This window comes from Podarcis filfolensis, assembly GCF_964270895.1.
Source record: "Podarcis filfolensis genome assembly, chromosome: 7".
NCBI lineage: Eukaryota > Metazoa > Chordata > Lepidosauria > Squamata > Lacertidae > Podarcis > Podarcis filfolensis.
In genome coordinates, this window is record NC_139603.1 from 77,911,571 (window position 1) to 77,918,275 (window position 6,705).

The 6,705-nt window shown below is 44.9% G+C and overlaps 1 long non-coding RNA gene across 2 annotated transcripts; it reads left to right on the plus strand.

Annotated features, from left to right (window-relative positions):
• The first annotated feature begins 807 nt into the window (after positions 1-807).
• Positions 808-2,340, plus strand: LOC310766929. Of its 2 annotated transcripts, none has more exons than XR_014550533.1 (2): positions 808-1,228; positions 2,157-2,340. It is a non-coding gene; the product is annotated as an uncharacterized lncRNA (long non-coding RNA). The 2 variants fall into 2 exon arrangements; XR_014550534.1 differs by having other exon boundaries at positions 2,160-2,340.
• The last annotated feature ends 4,365 nt before the right edge of the window (positions 2,341-6,705 follow it).

Below are 6,705 nucleotides of genomic sequence, written 5' to 3' on the forward strand. Positions count from 1 at the left end.
TAGCCCAACAACATGTGGAGGACCACAAGTGCCCAGTTCCCAATCTCCATCTAGCACCCCAGATCCGCTTCCAGTCGCTACTTCTAGCAAATGAATCCATGGGCCCATGCTTTCAGGCCTGGCTGAATATGACTCCCGTGGCAGCCTCCAAACTCCAAACCTATTTGCAGCAGCAAAGAAAAAAGCTAATGCTATTCTAGGCTGCATCAACAGAAGTCTAGTGTCCAGATCAAGGGAAGGAATAGTCCCGCTCTATTCTGCCTTGGTCAAACCACACCTGGAATACTGTGTCCAGTTCTGGACACCACAATTTAAGAAAGACAAAGATGATCAACCAAGATGATAAAGGGTCGGGAAACCAAGCCTTAGGAGGAACTGTTAAGAGAATTGAGTATGTTTAGTCTGGAAAAAAGGAGGCTAAGAGGACTTATGTTAGCCATCTTCAAATATCTAAAGGGCTGTCATATGGGAGATGGAGCAAGCTTGTTTTCCCATGCTCTAGAGGCTAGGACCAGAACCAAGGGATTCAATTTAGGAGATTCTGGAAGAACTTTCCGACAGTAAGAGCTGTTCAACAGTGGAGTGGATTCTCTCAGGAGGTGGTGGACTCTCCTTTCTTGGAGGTTTTGAAGCAGAGGTTGGATGGCCATCTGTCATGGATGCTTTAGCTGAGATTCCTGCATTGCAGAGGGTTGGACTAGATGACCCATGGGGTCCCTTCCAAGTCTACAATTCTATGATTCTATTTTAAAAACCCAGCTTCCATGTTTCTCCTTGCCGTTTCCCCAGCGGCCCTTAATCGCTGTTACCATATCATGGGTGCCATTTTGCCTGTTGGGCTGCCATTTTAACTGTTTTGGCCCTGTTCTCATCTGCATCGTTTCAATCACAGAGGAACATGTGTGGAGAACCACTGTAAGGAAGAAAAGGGAAGATCGGCATTTCTTCGAGAATCGCTCGTCTATGGCTATGCCCGCCTCTCCTCTCCCTCTGCCCATCCCCGCTGTACTTATCCCCCAAGGCTCTGACATTCTTCCTTTTCATTTGGTCCTGCATCGAGTTTCTTGCCTCTCTCAATGCACAGCTTTTAAGGGTATTTTTAGATACGGTATTTGAGCAACTCAAACAGATGGCCATCGAGTCTGACAGTTGCACTGATATTTAGGGTGCTGCTTTCTGAGATGCGTGCACGTGAAATGCATAGCGCTTTGGACCTTAAATAAGTAAAGTGAGTTTCTAAAGGGGTAACCCTGATTCCAGTGGTGCCCAAACAGTAAGGGAGCTGTTGGTGGGCTCACCTGCCGGGTTGGATTTTGGAAGCATCAGAACATTCCTAAATTTGGAAGGGACCTGTGTGAGTGACAGGCTGGAGTGTTTTTTTCTCAGGGTGAGAGGCTGAGAATGTGGAAGCTATCCCAGGTGAGAGCTGGGAAGACTCACATCTTCGTATGTGAATTGCAGTTTAAGATAGGAGGGTGAAAAACAAAACAAAAGTAGATTGGGAAATGATTTATAATGAGTTGAAAAAAATGTTTAAAATAGCTTTTGTAAAAAAAAAACCGAGAAGTTTTCGAACTAGGAATTTTAGGTCCAGAAATATCTAAGAATTAGAGGAGACTATTTATGTACGCTACAACTGCTGCACGGATGCTACTTGCCCAAAGATGGAAGGAGGACAACTTACCTACAAAAGAAGAATGGCTGATAAAGATGACTATGCCGAATGGGCAAAAATGACTGGGAAAATCAGAGATGAAGAGGACAATAAATTTAATAAAGAATGGGGATTTTTTTTTTAAAGTTACTTGAAAGAGTGTGGTAAACAATTGAAAACATTAGCAGGATTTAAAAAACACTTGCAACGAAGAGAGAACTATGATAAAAATTGAGTTTTCAGAAAATATGGAGAATATGATATGATGCAGTTTGAAAAGAATATCCGGGGAAACCATGGAGGAGTGGAGGGAAGTTTGGGGTTTCTGAGAATCCTATTTGTAAAAGGATTATGATTTATGTGTAATGATAAATGTTAAAAGTGAAAATGATTTTTTTTTTAAAAAAAATAAAGATAGAAGGGTGAAAAAACCTCCATTCTTCTTCATCTTCTTTCTCTTTCCTTTTTTCTTTTATTTCCCCCTTTTCTCTTTGTAAACAAGAAGGAAGAAGTAGGGAGAACTCCATGCAGCGCTGGCTGGAGTGGGGGCCATGACTGGCTGCTATTTTGGATCCAAGCTTGCTGAAGCGATGAGAGGAGCAACGAGAGATGCTCTCGGGGTGCAAGGCTTCCATTGAAGGCTCCAGGTGTAAATATGTGCAAAATAAACCATGTTTCTTAAAGACGCTAGTCTCCGCTGTGCCTTGATTTCCCAACAGAAACACAATCTTGGGCGAGCACCTGAAATCTTGCTACCACTCAGCAGAGACTGGAGGTGGCGTGTAACACTATGCAGATGTTGCAAATGGTAGTTTGGTGGGGGAGACACACACAGATCTCAACACCATCAGTCTCAGAAGCTCCTGAGAGCCGTATGGCTGTTCCTTTTTGTCTGTCAGTCCCCAGGCATGGGGCACCCGTTTTGTTAGTTCTGATGGATCCTGCAGTCAGTGTGTATCCCACAAAGAATCTCTTGATCTAGGAACATTTTGTACATTGAAGCATCTTCTCCACCACACTCCCGGTTTTGTTTAGATTGGTCCCATTGCTCTAATAAAGAGTGATGCATATGCTTGAACTTCCATTCAGCAGAGGCCGCTCTGAATTACGATCGAGTTTTAATTTCGTGACAAATGTACTAATTGATTAATGGCTTGTGTGATTAATGCCTTCAGCCTCAAATATTTTAGAAACATAAACATCATTTGGAAATGTTCCAGCGGGAGCTGGTGCCAAGAAATGCAATGGCCCCCGCAGGGCATCCAATGTAAGCCTCTAAACCTATGTTAGCAAAGCCACAGTTTTCTCAGCAGTATTGGTGATACATGATTTCAAAAGGCTGGGGTGCACCGGTCTAATTAAGAGGAGGGGATCTTAGTGAAAATATGGGGCTGAGATTAAGCTAGTCACCATTTCTGACAATCATTTTTGGTAGTGCCAAAAGGCACCACCGCTATAAAACGATCTTGGCGTTCTTCCCCCCCCCCCATGGGTTGTATTCAATGGTGTCACTCAGCTGTGGCCGCTAAATTAATGTCTGGCCCCAATACATGGCTAAGCGGTGCATTTGTGCTTGGTAAGCTACAAGCGTCATAGGTTTGCAAACACATGGCTTTTTATTTTTCAATTTGCAGGGGAAATCCTAATTGGAAATCTGGGCATGAAACCTTTTTTTTTTTTTACCCTCTGTTAATGGAATCCTTGCTAACCCTGTGCAGCAGATGAGCTAACCATGAAACGCTCAGCAGTTTTCAGCTATAGTAAGTCTCTATGTTAGCAGTGGGTGAGGTCATCTCTCTTTAATATCAGTCTTCAAGGCGTTCTCTGTTCATCCAGGATGAAGGAAGCCTATACGAACGTAAGATGGGAATTGACATAACTGCTGTGATTCTACAAAGAAAGAAGTGGGACACAGACGAGCCCTATGTAAACCCTGAAGCACAAGGAGAAGTTGCGTTCTTCCGTGCTGGGGGCTGTATAATATTAAAAAGCAACGACTCTGTTGCGGCTTCTGTTGCATGCATCCCTTTCCCTACAATAGCTTCAACAGAATATCCATCTGAGCAACAGAAAGAAAGAAAGAAAGAAAGAAAGAGTCATTGTACAATTAATTATAGATTGACGTGTGTGTGTGTATTGCAGTTGGGGGAAGAAGAGAAGAAGAGTTTGGATTTGATATCCAGCTTTATCACTACCCTAAGGAGTCTCAAAGCAGCTAACAATCTCCTTTCCCTTCCTCCCCCACAACAAACACTCTGTGAGGCTGAGAGACTTCAGAGAAGTGTGACTAGACCAAGGTCACCCAGCAGCTGCATGTGGAAGAGAGGGGAATCGAACCCGGTTCACCAGATTACGAGTCCACTGCTCTGAACCACTACACCACACTGGCTCACTACCCCCCCCCGTCAGGTTGTATTGGTTGTTAGGGGAAAGTTACTACCTCTGGTGCAGGTCACGACATGTTTCTTCTGGGGTAGGGGTAGTTTGTCGACCTTTGGTCCCCGCCCTGCTCTCAGTTCTCACCTGTGGCTCCTATAAGCTGCCAGCATGCAACAGCAGCCACACTCCGGGAAATGGCTTCAACTAGCTGGCTAAACCAGGTGAGGGTAGCGATGAGTCTCAAAGCCTCAGTGAGTTGCACACCAAGATAGGTTCTGGCAGATTGAGCAGATGAGATCAATAGTGGGTCCAATGGTCAAGACGGTGGTTTCTGCATGTGCTGCAGAGGGAAGGGAGGGGCAAGTGGGGCTCGTCAACCTGGGAAGGTAATCCATCTAGGGGAAGGAAAACTCTGATACTAAACCTCCACTGCCTTGCAGGATACCTTCTGGAGAAGAAAAGGTTTAGGAGTAAACCTTACACAAATACAGAGTGGAATCCCTAAGACAGTTGGATGGCACCTTGTACGCCTCCTCCTGCAGCCAAGCTGGTGTCAAACATATTGCTCTGCTTTGCTTTGGACCACATCAGCGAGGTGGAGGGGCGTGTGTCTTGTCATCTGAGCAGCCCATCTTTAGCAATACTGCCCCATCAGTCTATATTTATTGCATATTTTAAGTTGTTTCTGTTTTAATTTTTATGTGAACCACCTTAGGTCCTGCACTGGGAGAAGAGGTGGTGTACAACTAATTCACTGACAAAATATCCACACACACACCCCAGACTGAAATTAAGCTAACGGGTCTGTAATTTCCAGGATCCCCCCACCCCAGATCCCTCACATTTGTGGGGGTGTTCCACGAATGGGAAGGCACCGCAGAAAAGGCCTCTGGACCTCTCATGGAGAGGGCACACAAAGAAGGGTCTGAGATGATCACAGGGTCTGGGTTGGTTCATATGGAGAGACGGTCCTTTAGGTATTGCAGTCCTGAGCCATTTAAAGCTTTATAGGTCAAAACAAGCCCAGAAACTAATTGGCACTCAGGCCAGGGTTGTTTGTTGTTGTTGTTGTTTAGTCGTGTCCGACTCTTTGTGACCCCAGGGACCAGAGCACGCCAGGCACTCCTGTCTTCGACTGCCTCCTGCAGTTTGGTCAAACTCATGCTGGTAGCTTCGAGAACACTGTCCAACCATCTGGTCCTCTGTTGTCCCCTTCTCCTTGTGCCCTCAATCTTTCCCAACATCAGGGTCTTTTCCAGGGAGTCTTCTCTTCTCATGAGGTGACCAAAGTACTGGAGTCTCAGCTTCAGGATCTGTCCTTCCAGTGAGCACTCAGGGCTGATTTCCTTCAGAATGGATAGGTTTGATCTTCTTGCAGTCCATGGGACTCTCAAGAGTCTTCTCCAGCACCATAGTTCAAAAACATCAATTCTTTGGCATTCAGCCTTCTTTATGGTCTAGCTCTCACTTCCATACATCACTACTGGGAAAACCATAGCTATACGGACCTTTGTTGGCAAGGTGATGTCTCTGCTTTTTAAGATGCAATGACAGGCCAGGGTATCCAGGTTCTAATATTTTTAGGACTCTATAGGCTAAAACCAGCACTTTGAATTGAGCCATGAACCAAACAGAAGATCATTGCAAATAAAGTCAGATGGGTATAATGTGCTCTGAATGACCCACTTCAACCAGCTGCCTGGTGCAACTATTGTGTACCGGTTGAAGTTTCCATATGTTTTCCAAGGGCTTGTAGAGAGCATAGATTAAGCAGGTGTGAGGTCACACACAGTACAGAAAAAGACATTCCAAGCAGAGACTTTTCTCCACACCACCACTTTTATTTTCCCCTTTTGAAGAATGACATGTTTGGAATTGCCTACAGGGCAACTCCATGCAATGTAGTGGTTTTTCAGAAAGCAATTAAATTCTGACCCAGGGACATGTTTTTTGAATGGGATGTACTTTAACAGACTGGAGCAAATAGCCTCTTTTGCTCCACTGGTTGCTTATGTAAGGCTAATTCCCTTTGGATTAGGATTTGGGTCAACAAAGAATGCATTATCTTGCACAGATGAACTTAACTGTGAGCTGTCTGTCTCCAACTGTTTCACCCCCCAATTCTGCCTTCATCTTATCCACAAATAGCATGTTTGTAGCTTTCTTCAAAACACATGTAAGCTACCTTTCCTGCTCTGTTTGGGTACTAAGACTGATGTCAGTTGAAAGGAAGCAATTTTTGAAGATTCTTTCCAAATCTCCTTTAATCAGAACTTTTTTTGAGACCTCACCTTCTCAGTCTTCAGTTTGCTACAGAAGACCTGCTCAACATACCATCAATTAGGAGCACCACATTCACACCATACATGTTGTTTAGTCGTTTAGTCGTGTCCGACTCTTCATGACCCCATGGACCAGAGCACGCCAGGCACTCCTGTCTTCCACTGCCTCCCGCAGTATGGTCAAACTCATGTTAGTAGCTTCGAGAACACTGTCCAACCATCTCGTCCTCTGTCGTCCCCTTCTCCTTGTGCCCTCCATCTTTCCCAACATCAGGGTCTTTTCCAGGGAGTCTTCTCTTCTCATGAGGTGGCCAAAGTATTGGAGCCTTAGCTTCAGGATCTGTCCTTCCAGTGAGCACTCAGGGCTGATTTACTTCAGAATGGATAGGT